The following is a 17,244-nucleotide window of genomic DNA, read 5'->3' on the forward strand; positions in this document are numbered from 1 at the left end:
CCCCTGAAGGGTGATCTGGGCTATACATTACTATGTCAACCACACCACTGCTCATAGAAATCTGAGACTCTCACCCAAGATTTATTCTAGTATCAGAGGTTTTAGTCATAGAGTAGAACAGAAGTGTGTAGATAACCTTCATATCCTTGGTCAAAATCTATATACAAAATCTGTATAGTAGGCCAGTAGCCACAAATCCATAAGCAGGTTCCCATACTCCTTCATGGACTTCTTAGCAGCACAGAAAACTCTATATCCACAGTGTTCCAAGGCTTTGATGACTAATCTAAATATTATCTCATGAGAAGCAGGTCAGCCTCGAATCAAAAAATATTTGAGAGTCTGGAAGCAGCGACTCAGGCCTATAATCCTAACACTTTGGGAGGCCAAGGAGGGTGGATCACTTGAGGTCAGGAGTTTGAGACCAGCCTGGCCAACATGGTGAAACCCCATCTCTACTAAAAATACAAGATTTAGCCAGGCGTGGTGATGTACACCTGTAATTCCAGCTACTCAGGAGGCTGAGGCAGGAGAATCACTTGGACCCAGGAGGTAGAGGTTGCAGTGAGCCAAGACTGCGCCATTGTACTCCAGCCTGGGTGACAGAGTGAGTGAGACTCTGTCTCAAAAAATAAAAATAAAAATAAAAATAAAAAAATTGAGATTAGATTTGTATTTTCTATGATGACAGTTAATTCTTATAAAATCTAAGAAGTGAAGTTTTACTGACACTCTCTTCACTTAAGAAAGGAAATTTTTAATTGAATATGTACTTTAATGTCCCTGTTTTCTTTTATGTTTATTTATTCTGCTAGTCTTTTCTCATTGTCATCTTCATTTTTCTACTAAAAGTCTCCATACATGTTATTCAGGAAGCCATAGAAATCATGAGAAGAACAGAACAAGAGACGTAAAAATTATATCTACTTCTACCAAAGAAACATTTATAAAATATAGGATAAATACTTGGTTTGCTGTGGGTTTTACTTTTTATTCACTCTACCTTTGTTTCTCTACGTCTCATTTTAGTGGCCCTCTAAAACCAATGTAGACTGGGTTGAATTTACTTGTTCTTTGTTCTCAGAAAATGTGGCATAATGAACAGGAAACCACATTTACACTGATGTGAAGTGTCAATACATTTTATGTAAATAAGTCTCTAGGGTCTTACATAGTAGATTATCTGGGAAGTGGGGAGGGAGAAATTAACCCATTCAGTGTTGCTAAACATTGACCATAATCTTTTCGAGAAGTAAGAGTTACTATTTGGTATTATTTTATTCAGAATTGTCTACGTATTGTTTTCTGTGGCAAATGTTTCTTCCACAAATGAAATCACTGATCATTCCTTTAATCTGAAATTTGACTCATTAATAACAGGTGTTAGATGTATCTCTGTCTCTCTGATAAGTGCCAGCACTAAGCAGAGAGACTGGTACATGGTAGAGACTTTGTCAACACTGCATGAACAAATGCTTTTAGGTCTTTTCAAGTACAAATTAGAAGAGGACCCTTACTGATAGTTTGGAATATGAAAAGAAGCATCAAAATTTCCCCTGCCTTCAATTCTACCTTCCTCATCCTCATGGAAATGACTAGCTGAATTTAGATATTGCAGGGAACGTCAAGCAGTTTCTGATAAAATGGTGCAGGTATGTCCAGATAGAAAATGACTTTGAGGACCAATAAAGAATTTGTGGTAAGAGTACAGAAAATCTACTCTCAGCAAATTTCCAATATGTGCAATGATGGATGTTCATTTACTTGATGGTAGTAATCACTTCGGTATGTATATTAAAATGTCATGATGTACACCTTAAATGTATAAAATTAAAAATAAAATAATTATTAAAAAAGTTAAAGTAAATAATTCTAATATAAAAATATTTATTTGCTTATGAAATTACTGTCTCCCCTCTATTTATAGAAGTCAGATAGGCCATATAGTAGGCAAATGAAATCGCCAGATGAATAGCATAAAAGTTGAAAATAAATAGTCTCACTTTGTGTTTCCTTTCTTTTAAAAAAAAATAAAACACAGTTTAGTTCTGTAATATTGAGCAACTGTTGATTTTCATGATAACGATATCAGAACATCTTAAGTAATCAGCAATAAAATTTTCCATTGTTGAGCTCTATATGATCAAAAAGACATTTTTTATTGCTCTCACCCTGTAAAATGCTTTGAGGAAATTACAGCAAGGATTACAATGAGAAATGGTTGGCAATGATATTTCAGCTGTCATTTATCTTATAGTATTCACTTTTAACCTGCTTAGCCTTTTATTATTCCATGTCTAGAAATCTCCTTTATAATGAAATTACAACTTTAAATGGAAATTAACAACACAAACACAAAAGAGCTGCTCAAATTTTCTGCGCTGCATCATTACGGATCCCGGAATGTTAGTACTCAGCTGATGAAACAAATATTTTGACACCTTACAACAATTATAAATCGTGAACATTTAAAACTCACAGGGATTGCCTTTCCTGGTGAGTTGTCATGGATCTCTGATTCCTGATAAGCTAATTCTAGGAGACTGGCATATAATAGTGGGTAACTTTTATTAATTATGTAGTATTTGGCAGGCATTATGCTAATATGTGTTAAATCAGTTTTATCATTCAATCCTCACAACAGCCAAATGAGAAAGTTCTTATTGTCATTTTACAGATTATTAAATTGATGCTCAAAAAGTTAAGGGACTTGCCCAGGAATACATAGTAAGTAATAAAGCTAGAATATAGATAGATAGATAGTAGTTAATTGTTGTTAACCAAACACATTGTTATTGTAACTAGTTTAATTACATTTTTTGAAAAATACTATTAGTATTCTCATGATTATATTCACTGTAGAAAAATCAGAAAACAAGAAAAGTGTTAAGATGAAGCTAGAAATCACCCATGCTTTCCTTTAATGCTTGTCATTATTTAGATATACACATGAAGTACAAAGTTGGAATAATATTGGACCAAATGTAACCGGTTTTTCCATGTGAAAATGTAGTATGAACATTTGTTCATATCATTAGTTTTCTTCTAAAATGGTATTTTAATAGTGTTTAACACATGATATCATATTTCACCTTATAAATACATGGTTTAGTCAGCCAATTTCTTATTTTCATTTTGATTTGTTTTTCTAATTTTTCATCATTATAAGCTTATCGCAGTGAACTTTTCTGTTTAAGAATCTCTTGTTTTTTAATTATTATAAATTAATTGAGATTGAGTCAAAATTGCTACTTTAGAAGCATTTGATACATATTTCTAAACTGTCCTGGGGCAGATTTTTGCAAGATGTATGAGTTGTCCAGGGCTGCAGTAACAAAATACCACAAACTTGGTGGATTAGTACAACAAAAATTTATTGTCTCACAGACTTGGAGTCTGAGAACAAGGTGTTGGCTGGTCTGTGCTCCCTCTGAAACCTGTAGGGGAGGGATCATCTCTTGCTTCTTCCAGCTTCTGGTAGCCCCAGACATATTCCTTTGTTTGTGGCAGCATAACTCCAATCTTCACACAGCATATTCTCCCTATGTCTCTTCACACCTTCTGCCCTCTGTGTCTGTATTCAAATTTCCTCTTTATATAACGACATGAGCCCTAGTAGATTAGAACCTTTTCTTAACTTGGATAAATCTGCAAAGACCCCGTTTCCAAACAAGGTCACATTCTGAGGTATAGGGGGTTATGACTTCAATGTATCTTTTTGGGGGGACATAATTCAACACATATCACAAAGCATACAATCTTTATTAATGTATAAGAGTCCTTATTTCCCTGAAACTTCACCAGGACTGCGTAAAACTTAATAAATAAAAAAGATTTCATGTTTGCTGATTTAAAGATGAAAAACTGTGTGTACACACATACATGTGTTGTTTGATTTCTATTGAAATTGTGCATTTTCTTATGGATGATTATGCTTTCCCTCAATCCACCCTTGACCCACCCCAATCTGGCTTCCAGAGTGCCAGTAGCCTCCTTCCCTCTGAGTTCATTATTCACATCTCTGTTTTTTAACTGCTATAACCTCTTCAATAGTAATGCATTCTTGGGACCCAACTTACCTGCTTGAAACATATTTTAAGTTTGCCTTGCACAGCTGTGCCTTTCTGGTTTTCTTCCTTTCTTTTTGGCTGCTCCTTTTCAACTTTGTGTACTTCTGTTTTTTTCCCCATCCTCTGAATTCCACTGTTCTTCATGGTTGTGTGCTAGGTCCCTTCCTATCCTCCCTCCCTCCCTTTCTTTTCCCCTCCTTCCTTTTCTTCTTCCCCCTCCACTCTTCCTCGGCTTGGTAGCCTAAATTACCACATATGTTAATTAATCTCAAATCTGCATCTCTAATCTAGAGTGCTTTTCTGATCTTCAGACCCATGCATGTACCTGACATCAGTATTGCAGAATTCCAAATTCGATGTGTTCAGAAGTGAATCAACACCTATCTCCTTAACCTGTTTCTCACTTTCTATGTTTCCTTACAGAAGCACCATCTCATATAGTTGCCCAGGACAGAATCTTGGCATCATCCTCAATCCCTCCTCTCTCTCACTGTGTTAATTTTTTATTGCTACTCTAACAAATTGTCGCAGAATTAGTGATTTAAATGTACAAATTTAGTATCTTACATTTCTGGAGGTCAGAAGTTCACAATGACCCTCACTGGGCGAAAGTCAAGATGTTGGCAGGGCTGCATGTCTTCTGGAGGCTCTGGGGGAGAATCTGTTTTCTTGCTTTTCCTAGTGTTCCTTGGCTCATAGCTGCCTTCCTTCATCTTCAAACCCAGCAAGGTCAGCCTAAGTCCTTCTTACACTGCCAATTCCTCTGGCTCTCTCTTTTGTCTTCCTCTTCCTCTTCTACCCTTGTGGTCACATTGGGCCTACCATGATAATGTAGGATAATCTCTATATTTAAGGTCATCTGATTAGCAACCTAATTCCATCTGCAACCTTAATCCCCCTTTTCTGTATAGCTTAGTATATTCATAGATTCTGGGGATTCGGCCAGGGACATCTTTGGGTAGTTATTATTCTGCCTACCATACCTTTCTTAGCTAATTAGCTACTCCATCTAAAGGCTTTTATCTCTTAAATATATCTCAACCACTCCAGTTTCCTTTTCCTTTCTTGTCTTGACTTGTAATTCCGATCTCATCAACTCTCACTTGAATTATGCAGATAATCTCCTAACTGGCCTCCCAGCTTTTGGCTTTCTCCTTGCCAAGGCATTCGAAACACCTCCTTCCCTCTGCACTTCTTAACGTGAAGCATGGGTCCCCTCTTGATGTATCCATTGATTACATCCCCAGCTGCTTCTCTTGACACTCTCTCCTTGCACCCTTTATTTCAGCTGCTTCTGAACTTCATCTTCCTCCAGCACAACATGCTCTCTCTCACCTCTGGGCCTGTACACCTGTTCCTTCAAAGCAGAACACATTGTGTTTCTATCTTTGTCTTGCTAAAGTCTACTTCTCTTTCAGGTGTCATTTTAAAAGTCACTTTCTTTAGGAAGCCTCTGCTGATCCCCGTCCTCCAAATTGTTATATGTCCCTACTTCCCTATTTCAGAACCTATTAATTTTGCACTGTGATTTATTGTTGTTGTTGTTTATTTAACTATCTCTCTGCTCTTCTTGACTCTAAGTTTCATCAGGACCAGGAGGGAGTCATATCTGTCCTGTTAATCACTCCTGGCATATTTTTAGTGCCTAACTGATATTTGACATAGTAATTTCTCAAAATATATTTGGTGAATAAGGGAATCACCATAGTTTAAATCCTTATTAAATAAAATGGGTGCCCAGTCCAGCCTTACCTACCTCTTGAGCCTCATCCTACCTCTCTGTGCCCCATGCATACTGGCCTTTCAGCATTTCCAGGGGCCCTTACTCCCTCGTGCTGCAGGAACGCTGCCCCCTGCATCCTGTCTCTGAAGTGAATTCCCATGCCCATGCTTATCCTCCAGATCTCGGCTCAGGGCTCACCTCTTCAGGGAAATCTTCCTTGACTTCCATCCTATTGTGGACTAATTGTTTGTGTCCCCTCAAAATCCATCTGTTGAAACCCTGATTCTCGATGTGATGGTTTTAGGAGGTGGGATCTTTGAAAGGGTTTTAGGGTTAGATGAGGTCACGAAGCAAGGGTCCCCATGATGGGATTAGTGTCCTTATAAGAAGAGGAAAAGACTGGAGCTTGCTCTTCCTCTCTTCTTTGTGAAGACACAGTGAGAAGATGACCATCTGCAAACCAGGAAGAGGGCCCTCACCAGACACCAAATCTAATAGCACTGTGGTCTAGGACTTTCCAGCTTCCAGAGAAATAAATGTTGTTTAAGCTACTGCTACCGAGCCTGTGGTCTTTTATTATGGCAGTTTGAGCTTAGACACACTCTCACTGCTTTCTAAGGAAGGAAGGAGAGAGGCAAGTCACCAGCTTTGAGTCATTTTCAAATTTGATAAGAATAACAATAGCACTTTCATCTAAATTATAGAATAAAAGCTTGAACAGGATTGAGCCAAATACAGAAACCTGGGAATGCTAAAACTTCCCTCCAAGTTAATACTAATCCATTAATCAACACTCTCAGTTATTAATAGGCTGCCACCAAGCCCATGTAGAAAATATGAACGATAAAGTAATCACTGGGGAATCTTGAAAGCTAGATTTAATATTTCAGAAAAATTCATTCATTAATTTATTCACTCGATTGAGTGCCCACTTAATACGTAGCCCTGACATTTTTAACTGAATATTTTGGTCATGGGAGCTATAATAAAGCTTAGAAACTTCAGAATGTCAGCCTTCTGCCTATTCAGAAGTCATGTAATTAGTTCCTTGTCTGTTTTGATGCATCTAGCAAACATGCCACAACCATGGACCAATTTTGCATTCAACCCTATGTTCCTCTACTTTAACTTTGAAATTTTCATCCATCTACTTAACTGACATGTAAGTGCATCACTACTACAGAGCAGCCACTTCCATCTTCTTTGCTTAAATGAAATGGAGATTGTGACTACCTCTTTTCACTAGATCAGCTTTGGGGCTTTATCATCCCAGAAGTAGTCAAGGCCCAGAATGCATGATGACCAGGAATCTGTGAATCATTGCCAGCATTCCTGGATTACTCTCCAAAGGAGCAGACCATTGTTTCCAGCTCCAATGCAACATTTGATTTGTAACTTGCAGTTTTTCTGAAAGTGTGATAGGATACACGTTCTCTCTCCCAACCCCTTGTTCATGTGATCATCAAATCCCATAATTTTTACCTCTTACCTCCCATCTGCGGCTCTCCTGCTCCTCCTTTATCCAGGGCATCATCATCATCCATCTGAATTGCAGCCAGAATATTCTAGTAAGCTCCCTTCTTCCTGCCTTGCCACTCTCCAGATATTCTTCATATGGTTAGCCAGAGTGATATTTCTAAAAGACAAATCAACTCGAGCCATTCTCTTGCTTAAAAACCTTCAGTGGCTCCCTATTACCTATGGGCTTATGTCTAATCTCCTATCAAGACACTTAAGGCCTTTGCTATCTGGTTCTAACCTTCCTCTATAGCTCGCATTTTTTCTATTCTCTGTATAGTATCTTTGGCTCCTTTCGTTTCCCTGATCGTATTACCCTCCTGTGCCTTTGCAGTTGCTAGTGTTCTTTTGCAATATCCTACTTTCTCTGTCTTGCTGAATACACAGGAATGCACAATGCATTCAAACACGCCAGAGAAGCTCTCTGGAGCACATCCACCTCACCAAACCCATGCATAATTAGGCATTCTTTCCTTTATATTTTTATGTTTATAAAAATCAGATTAGATTAATAGATTATTGATCCCTTGAGCTTAAGACTATGTTTTATTTTCCTATATCCCTCAAAACTAAAACATGCAGCTATACATTATATAGTTGTTGAATTAATTCATAAATACCATCATATTAGAAAATGCTTATATGGTCATTAGTCTATGTTGGGCACTGTTCTAAGCACTGCACATAGGTTGCCTCATTTAAAGAATGAATGCATACAGCCAGGTGATCCTTTTGGTTAATAAGCAGCAAATTGTGAGTTAAATGTGGCAAACATGGGAAAACTACTTTAGCAGCCACTCTGTCACCAACCCACAATCCCATTTTCTTGCTTCCACTTTTTTCAGCTCACTAGTGACCTCCCATGGGGCTTCAGTCTATCTCCATTCTAGAAACCATCTGATATTAGGCAGGAAGTTTCAAGGAGCCCCATCCTCTTCCCTAGTGCCTGGTAGCATCAAGCCTCAGTGCTGAACACAAGCTCCAGGCTGTGTTGTCGATGGCCTTGCAGCTAATCTGACCCAGTGTGAGGTGTCTGAATAGTGATCTGTAGTCAGTGTTTATATAGTTGTCTATCCCTTTCTCAGATCTTCAAATTGTCTGTCCTGGAATGGTCCATAGTACCATGTTTTCTAAGCTCAATAGTCTCACTTCTTCTATCCTCATGTGCCTCAATCAATAGGATGGGACTTTAGACTGAATCCCTATTCCAAGATTTTATTTGAATAACATCTGAGATTAATTGGGACTTCTATTCATTCCCCACTGCTTCCTATGCTGCTGAGGAGTTTTCTGACAGCTGTGGGTAGAATTACAGTAGCTGATTGTTTGTTAGACTGCTGGACTTTTGAGCATTGTCCTTACTACTCCTTGGAGGTTCCTGGTCTGGATCTTTCCTGAGACTGTGATGGACTTGTTTGCCATATAAATGGAGCTTGCCTGCCAGTCCAAACCTTACCTGCATGTATCATAGTAGTTTCAATGTGAGAAAGCATAATTTTTCCCTTTATTTAGCTTATAACATAATCCTTTTTAAAAGCTAAACTTCCTTGATCACATACTATGTGCCAGACATAAAACTTTCACATAAAAGCTGCAGGGTAAGCATGACTATCCCCTTTATACAGATGAAGAAACCATGTTTCTGAAATATTAAATGGTTTTCTCAAGGTCACAGAGTAAGTGGTGGAACCGAGATTCAAATTACCACCAGTCTGACTCCAAACACCAAGCTCTTTCTCTGCAAATTGGAGAAGGAAACACTTGGGACACACAGAGAAGTATTTCTGGGCCTCTGAAGGAGGCTGAATTCATAATAAGTTCTCAATCAATACTCTTTGCTTTAAATGTTGACCCAGTATTGCTGTCCAAGCCTTTCTTATTGATTGTGGTTAAAGCAATTGTAAAATCACGAAGTAGAACCAATCAAAAGCTTCCCTGAAATGAACGAACGTGGAATGCCTTGTAGTTACATGACTGTGGGCTGCCAAAAATGACAGAAGATGTGGTTATAAGCACATTCAAATCCAGCAAAAGCCTTACAATTGCTGGAACAATTTTCTTCAAGTAGATGAGGGTATTTGAGTGTGGCAAACAGGTATAAATTCTGTGTAAACAGTGGTGTGCTTGGGCTACCCTGAAGATCACAAAAAGTGATGAGACAATGGGTGGGCCAGCACATTCTTCTTAAAAAGCAGTGGAATGCCAGCAGCATCAGGAAAGAGGCTGGGGGCCATAGAGGACCAAGTATACCTTTCGGAAGAAGAATACCGTAATCACAATGGGAAGTGGGCAGAACAGTAGCTACTCCTTGATCATCTCTAGCATGGATTGGTTAGCAATGCACACCTGGTACAGGATACAGTATCTGAGTGAGTGGACATATGATGCAATGATCCATAGGTGTCTACATGAGCAAGAGTGATCTGAATAGGCACACATAACATCAGAAGACGTTTGTGAAGCATATGTATGAACATGCGTAAGACCTGAGTGAACATGTGTATCATCTGCAAAAGGATAGGTAATAGCTAAATAAGCACATGAATATCAAAGATCAAAGTGAATAGTTTAACATAGGTAAGATTTAAATGAGCGTTGTTAACAACACAGTGAACATTTGCATTATTTTCATGTACATGTGTGCTGTCTAATGAGGATTTGCAATATCTCAGGAATAACATCTGAATAAGCACATGTGCTATATGAATATCAGTGTGTAATGTTGGAGCTCTTTGCCATCTAAGTGAATATGGTTTTTAGAAAAGCTGGCCAGGCACAGTGGTTCACACCTGTAATCCCAGCACTTTGAGAGGCTGACGTGGAAGGATTGCTTGAGCCCAGGAGTTTGAAAGCACTCTGGGTAACATAGTGAGACCCCATCTCTACAAAAAAATTTAAAACTTAGCCACATGTGGTGGCCCACACCTGTAGTCCCAGCTGCAAGGGAGTCTAAAGTGGGAGGGATTGCTTGAGACCAGGAGATCAAAGCTGCTGACATGTGTAACATTTTAGTGAACATGTGTATCACCCACATGAATAAGGACATGATCTGAACAGGCAGGGAGAACATCTGAATGAGGGTGGGTAACATCTAAGTCAGTGGATCTCAAACTTGAGCATGGCCAGAATCATCTGCACGACTTGCACAGATTGCTGGGACCTCACCCCAGAGTTTCTGATTCAGCAGATTAAGGGTGAAGTTAGAATTTGCATTTCTAACCAGCTTCCAGGTGACGCTGTGCCTGCTGGTCTGGAAAGTGCATTTTGAGAACCACTGTCCTAAGTATGTGTAACACCTGCATGTAACATCCAGGTAAGCTGACTAACATCTAAGTCAGATCTAAGTGAACATGTTAACATTTAAGGGACAAATGTATCACCCGAACAAGTATTGTGCCATCTACAGGAGCACATGAACATTTGAATGATGTGTTTAGAATATAAGTGAACCTGTGTTACATCTCAATACCTCTGTGAAACATGTGAACAAGCATGTTTAAAATCTGAGGGTATGTGGAATATCTGAGTGAGTGCTAGTACCATCTGAGTAGATTTAACCTCTAGAAGGTATGTATGTGTTTTACACCTGAAAGTATTCATTGTCTGTATCATAAGACAAACATATACAAATAATTACCATACACTGTGGGAAATGCAACAATGAGTGTCCAAGGAACAGAGACACACAAGAAACAATGGCCACATTCGGAATGGACTCCATCCAGAGGAGGATGTGTGGATGGAAGAGATGATGTGTGAGGTCTGTTTCAAAAGCTGATTAGGAATTCTTCAGGATGCCAGGAAGAGGTAGGTGGGGGAGGTATTTCTGTAAGAGGGCCCAGCGAAGGCAATAAGCATAAAATATAAAATAGCTTGGCGTGTCTGTAGAACCTCATGTAGTTTTGGATTTGTATAATGAAAATATGAGGAGTAGAGAATAGACTAGAGTGCTCATGAGACATCAGGTCACAGAAGTCCTTGTGGCCCATAACACTGAACCTGAACATGGTGGTGCTTTTTTTCTGCCTCCCAGTAAGTGATAGAGCATCAATGGATAGATTTAAGCAGTTAAGTCATGTGATTGGTTTGTGTTCAGAAATATCACTCTGGAGGCCGAGTGGAAGATAGATTGGAAATGCAGCAGGAAATCTACTGCAACATCTGTTTATGCCAGATGATAAGGTCTTAAATTATAGCAAAAGCAGTGGAAAAAGGCAGAATAAGAAGCCATTTTAGAAGTAAAAGTCAATAGGACTCGTGGGCTTGTGTCCTGGTGGGTCATGAGTATCAGGTAGAACGAATAAATGAGATGGGGGAGGAAGGCAGGACGCACAGGGAGGGATGATGCATTTGATATCAGACACAGTCAATTAAAGCACTTCTGCAACATTCAGAAGGGGAGGTTGCATACCCCTTCTAGGGTCTGGAGGTCAGGGGATAGTTCAGGTCAAAGACAGAAGTGTGGAGATGATCTGTCAGTAATAACTAAACTCATGGGAATGCGACTGACTAGTGAATGAGTGGGGAACAAAGAGGCTAAAGATGGGGAGCCCCAGGGGTCATCAACAAGTGAATGGTAGGTAAAAGAAGAGAAAGGGAAATGAAGTCAGCCCATCAGGGAAGCAGGCAAGATGCAGCAGCAAGTGGCCTCTCAAAACAGTGCATCCCTTTAAAAATGGGAAAAGTGTATTTAATGTAAATGTCAAGGATAGAGTGTGTGGTTCAAGAGGAACCAACTGGGAACAGGAATTCCTGAGTTCCATCCTGGCCATGGCACTGGGTACTTCTGTGGTCTTGGTTCATTAATTTGAGTTTCTGGGCCTCCATTTTCAAATATGGAAAGTGAGAAGTGAGTCTTGAATATAAGAGAACAAGAGCTCACTAACTTCTGTTTTGTCTATAGATGAGAATTTAAAGGCTGTCCTCAACATGCTTAATCTTATACAAGGACAGGCTCTGGAGTTGCTCAGTCCTGGGTTCAAAGCCTAAAGGCACCAATTACTAGTTCTTTGACTCTTGGAAAGTTACTCAATCCCTCTAAACCTCAATTTTCTATAAAATAAGTCTAATAGATGGATGTGGTGTGTGTGTGTCGGTGGGAGGCAGGGGGAGGAGTGTGCTGGTCAGTGGGGATGTGAATATTTAAAGAGACAAGCCATGTAAAGTGCTTAGCAAAATGCAAACAAACCAGCAACAGCAAAACAAAACCCTATGAATGCTATTATGATGGAGAAAGTTGAATTAAATTGTCTCTAATATCCCTCCTAGCCCAGCACTCTTTGTCTGTGTCTGTTTCCCTTTTTGTCTATGATCCCGTGATGAGCCACTTGGTGAATATTCATGTCCTAAATATTGACTAGGAAGAAGGATTTGTTTTCTGATTTCTGACATATATTGCAAAGTCAAGAGAAATTAATTGTGGTGGGAAAAAAATCATGAAATGCAAATATATCCAGCTCTCCCTTTCTGTGGGTTACCCATCCATGAATTCAATCAACCTCGGATTGAAAATACATGGGGAGAAAAAGGATGGTTACATCTGTACTGAACAGGTACAGACTTTTTTCCCTTTGCATCATTCCCTAGACAATACGATATGACAGCTACTTATATAGCGCTTACATTGTATTAGGTTTTATAAGGAATTAAGAGATGATTTAGGATATAGAGGAGAATGTCCATGTGTATGTTATATGCAAAAACGACACCATTTTATGTAAGGGATTTGATTACCTGTAGATTTTGGTATTCTTGAGAAGTCCTGGAACCAGTCCCCGCTGGATACCAAGGGATGACAGTACACTAAAAAAATATGGCTCACCAGAAAGTGCCCTTCTTTCTCCTCTTCTCCCCTTGAGGCAGTGAAGGAGTCTGTGCTGTATAGAATTGAAAGAGTTTTCCACTAATGTCCGATAATAAATTGCTTCCCAGATCCAGTCACTGATGATTATTTTTTTTCAGTGTATTGCAGTAAAACGAGAAAGAGTTATAGATTTGGGAAAAAAATGTGGTGGCTGATTATTTTCTTTCTTTTTTTTTCTGACATACGGTCAGAGGGACTCATCATTTCCTTTACAAGAATCACATTTTAGGTATTTTTTTCTTATGTGCAATATTCTGAAACATGAAATTTACAAAAAAAATGAGTTAATATGGGTCCCTAACTAAATTTAGAACCCAGCAAAGTAGAAAGATAAAAGCGTCTGATTTAAAGAATGTCACACATGGAAAGTGAAGAACATGGGAAGATCTCACCTTTGGGGTGGCAGTGATTATTTTGCAATGCAAAATTATTTCATCTCCATTTGCAAAGGCAGGCTAATGAGACTGAGTGGATTAAAGGGGGGACCTGGGAAAGGAATAAGAATTAGGTTTTACCTTCTAATTACTTATTTATTTTTATTTGTGAAAAAAACCTAAGACTGCATTTTCTAGGTATTATTGGAACTGTCTGCCTTTGTATGAGTCTTCCACCCTAACTCCTCACACTTCTCTCAACTCACCTGCTTAAAGTGCAACATCATTAATTTGACCACTAAAATAATATAATTATTATGGAAATGTATTTTAGAACACACCCTTTTATATGCTAGCATTTAAGAAATTTCAAGGAATTATTTTCTGATAATATATGGGAGAAGCTCAAAGACAGTTCATTAGAAACTATTTACTCTTTGTTTCGTGTGTGTGTGTGTGTGTGTGTGTGTGTGTGTGTGTGTTGTGTTCCTAGTTCATATTTATCAAGCAGTTATAATACACAGGTATTTCCCCAGGTTCTTTATAATTTAATCCTCATAGTTAGGGCCCCACAGTTAGGACTGTTATTTCCCCATTCTATAGCTAAGAGAACTGTGGTTAGTAATGCAAAGTAATTCACCCACAGTAACATAGCTAAACAGTGGGAGAATAAAATGTGAATGCAGATCTGCCTGATCTCAAAACTCACACTTTGAGCCAGTGTGCAGTATTGTGTATACAAAAAGGTATGTGTAAGTAAATTAAGCCTTAAGAAATGCACACCCATTCCTGTTAGTGTCTTGTTGAGCTTACTGCTGGAACTTTGTGCATTCTTTTATTATAGCATTTGCTCTGTGTTATAGTTACATTTCTCTCATTCTTTATCAATGATTCTTGACTTTTTTGTGCGGCAGGATGGCAGTCATGAATTCTTCAGAGGATTTATCAAAGTTAGGACCTCTCTGAAGAAACATGTGGACTGGGTTAATGTGCCAGTGATTACTTACATACCATCGTATATTTCTCCCATCAAAATATAATAAGTGTCCTTCGGTTTTCTGGTTTTTTATTTATCATTCTTTTATTTAGTATGCTAATACTAAAGGAAACGTGGTCCTGTCCTGAAAATGAGTGTTTACTGTCAATGCTCCTGAATCTTTGTTACTGTATGTCACCTTTTGGTCCAGCTGCAGCTCCAGAACCAGCTCTGGACAGTGGTTGACACATTTCTTGAAGACCTGAGGATAATCTGAGGTAATTCAAATGGAAAAAAAAAAAAGGAAACAATAACAATTCAGCATCAGACATTATTGCTTTCCAAAATTTCTTATGAAACACTTTACCAAATAAATGGTCATCCTCTTGAATAAATGGAATAAAAGGATGAATGAAAGAATAAACAAATGTAAAGATCCTTTAGATATCAATGGACCATATGGTTCAAACCCTTGAACAAAACTATTAGCTCCTTGAGGGCAAATCTTTTTTTTTTTCTGCATTCTTCATCATTCTATAGAAGCTGATTCTCAAGAACTATGGTATTTCTTGAATATATTTAAAAAATAAACCCATGAACCCAATACAGATGACCCTATACCACAAAGCAGATTAGCTCCTCTGTTTAAACTTTTTCCTTTAAAGCCAGGCTAGAAGCCCTTCAAAGAGTACTTGCAAATACAAGTGCAGTATTATTCTCCCAAAAAAGAATTCTGCCATCACCTCTTCCATGCTGTTTATAAGTTACTACCTTTTTCACTTATCATGTTTCTAGTAATTTTTATGTAATTGTCTGCTTTCCCATTCTACTGTAAGCTTGTAAACTGCTTGAAGGTAGGAACCACTTTTATCTTCTACTATTGTAATTCGATGTTTTTGGAAATAATAATAATAATAATCATGTTTGTTAAAAGAGACTTAAATCAGGTAATGCATGATAAAAATCAATTGATCTGTCTATGGACCAGGAGTTGTCAGATAGTAAGCACCTTGCAAAGGCTTATTCTACTTTGTATTCCTGACTGATAGCATAGAATCTGGTACCCAGTAGGTGCTCAATAGATGTTTGTTGAATGAAATAAATACATGCATAAGTGATGCATAAATAAATGATTATGCAATGTTTTGGATAAGTAGTATGATCAGATAATTTATTGTCCACTTTGAGACTCTTTGTGACCGTTAGTAACTAAGTAGTCATGCCAGAACAACAGGCATAGACAAGAACGGTCCAGGCATACAAGAAATTTGGTCACCTTAAGATAGCAAAATGGATTTCTGTTTAGAGAAAATAAAAGCCAATAGCATTGTAATTCAGTTCCTTTTATCCTTATTCTTCCTTTGTTTCTTTCTTTCTGGTAAATCCCACTTCATGCCATAAATTAACTCCAAACAATTAAGCTACACCTTTTGTCTGCTTTGGAAGTTCCAGAATTCTTTTCATCTCCAAGAGTTATTTTTTATAAAATGTGTTTTTATGTTAATATGCAATGGGTTTATTAGTGTTATTCCTGAATTAATAAATATTTTTTCAGTTTATCAATATTATTTACCAATATAGTAAAGACTGATATAACCCACATAAGCAAAAGCTCTTTTTGGTCCTCAGTAATTTTTTTTTTTTTTGAGACGGAGTCTCCCTCTGTCGCCCAGGCTGGAGTGCAGCGGCGCGATCTCGGCTCACTGCAAGCTCCGCCTGCCAGGTTGACGCCATTCTCCTGCCTCAGCCTCCCGAGTAGCTGGGACTATAGGCGCCCGCCACCACGCCGGGCTAATTTTTGGTTTTTTTTTTTTTTTTTTTTTAGTAGAGACGGGATTTCACCGTAGCCAGGATGCTCTCGATCTCCTGACCTCGTGATCCGCCGGCCTCGGCCTCCCAAAGTGCTGGGATTACAGGCGTGAGCCACCGCGCCCGGACGGTCCTCAGTATTTTTGAAGGGCATAAAGGGGTCCTGAAATCAAATAGTTTGGGAACCTCTGATCTACTGTAATTAAACACCATCATTTCAATAGAAAACTGAAACTTAGATTTCCCCAAGGGCATAGTTGATGCATTTAAATAAGCATTTTTTTATGTTCTCTCTTTTGCCATTGCTCATCATGTTTCATAGATCTAGGATTGTGAGCTCTTATAAAGCCAGTGTTATGCCATATACTTCTGGCTTATAGCACAATCATAGCTACACAGGAAGTATTCAAAATGTACTCACTGAGTGAATTATTATTCTCGTAAATTTCAAAATTTCTTCTAGTATGTTTTTCAAAAGGTATACATAGTAGGTTCATGCACAAAGCACTTAATGTTGAGTTTTTTAGCATTCCCATGGCAAGATCTTCTTGTAATTTAGTAATCTGTAATCCTACTGTCCCAGGATAATCACTGTTAGTATTCTTGGGTATATTACTTTTTTCTTTTTCAATACAGTTTGGAGTATTTGAGTACAACCTTATATTTTAATAAATTTTCCTCATAATCAGCTAGCCATATATAATATCTGCCACTGGGCAGATTGTTTGTGCCATGACACTTTCAAAGTTACTTTGAATTCTTGACATATACAAATGGCCATTGTGTGGCGCTGAGTGACTCTGCTTTAGGAAAGGTGGGGCTGCTTCTGTTCAATAATTTCCCAGCAAAGTATCCCAGACATGTAAACAGTTAGTCATTTTTAACAGTACTAAAACAAAACAGCTCTTGTT

The 17,244-nt window shown here is 38.3% G+C and overlaps 1 protein-coding gene across 2 annotated transcripts in view; it reads left to right on the top strand.

Annotated features, from left to right (window-relative positions):
• Positions 1–17,244, top strand: part of PLPPR1 (phospholipid phosphatase related 1) — a 305,400-nt gene that overhangs the window by 57,391 nt on the left and 230,765 nt on the right. Inside the window, exon 1 of one of the 2 annotated variants that reach the window (XM_054520375.2) lies at positions 2,103–2,496. The exons of the other annotated variant lie outside the window; for it this stretch is intronic. The gene's annotated coding sequence lies outside the window, so the exon portion shown is untranslated. Of the gene's footprint in view, positions 1–2,102; positions 2,497–17,244 lie in introns of those variants that run through there. 2 annotated transcript variants of the gene reach the window in all.

This window comes from Pongo abelii, chromosome 13, assembly GCF_028885655.2.
Source record: "Pongo abelii isolate AG06213 chromosome 13, NHGRI_mPonAbe1-v2.0_pri, whole genome shotgun sequence".
Lineage (NCBI taxonomy): Eukaryota > Metazoa > Chordata > Mammalia > Primates > Hominidae > Pongo > Pongo abelii.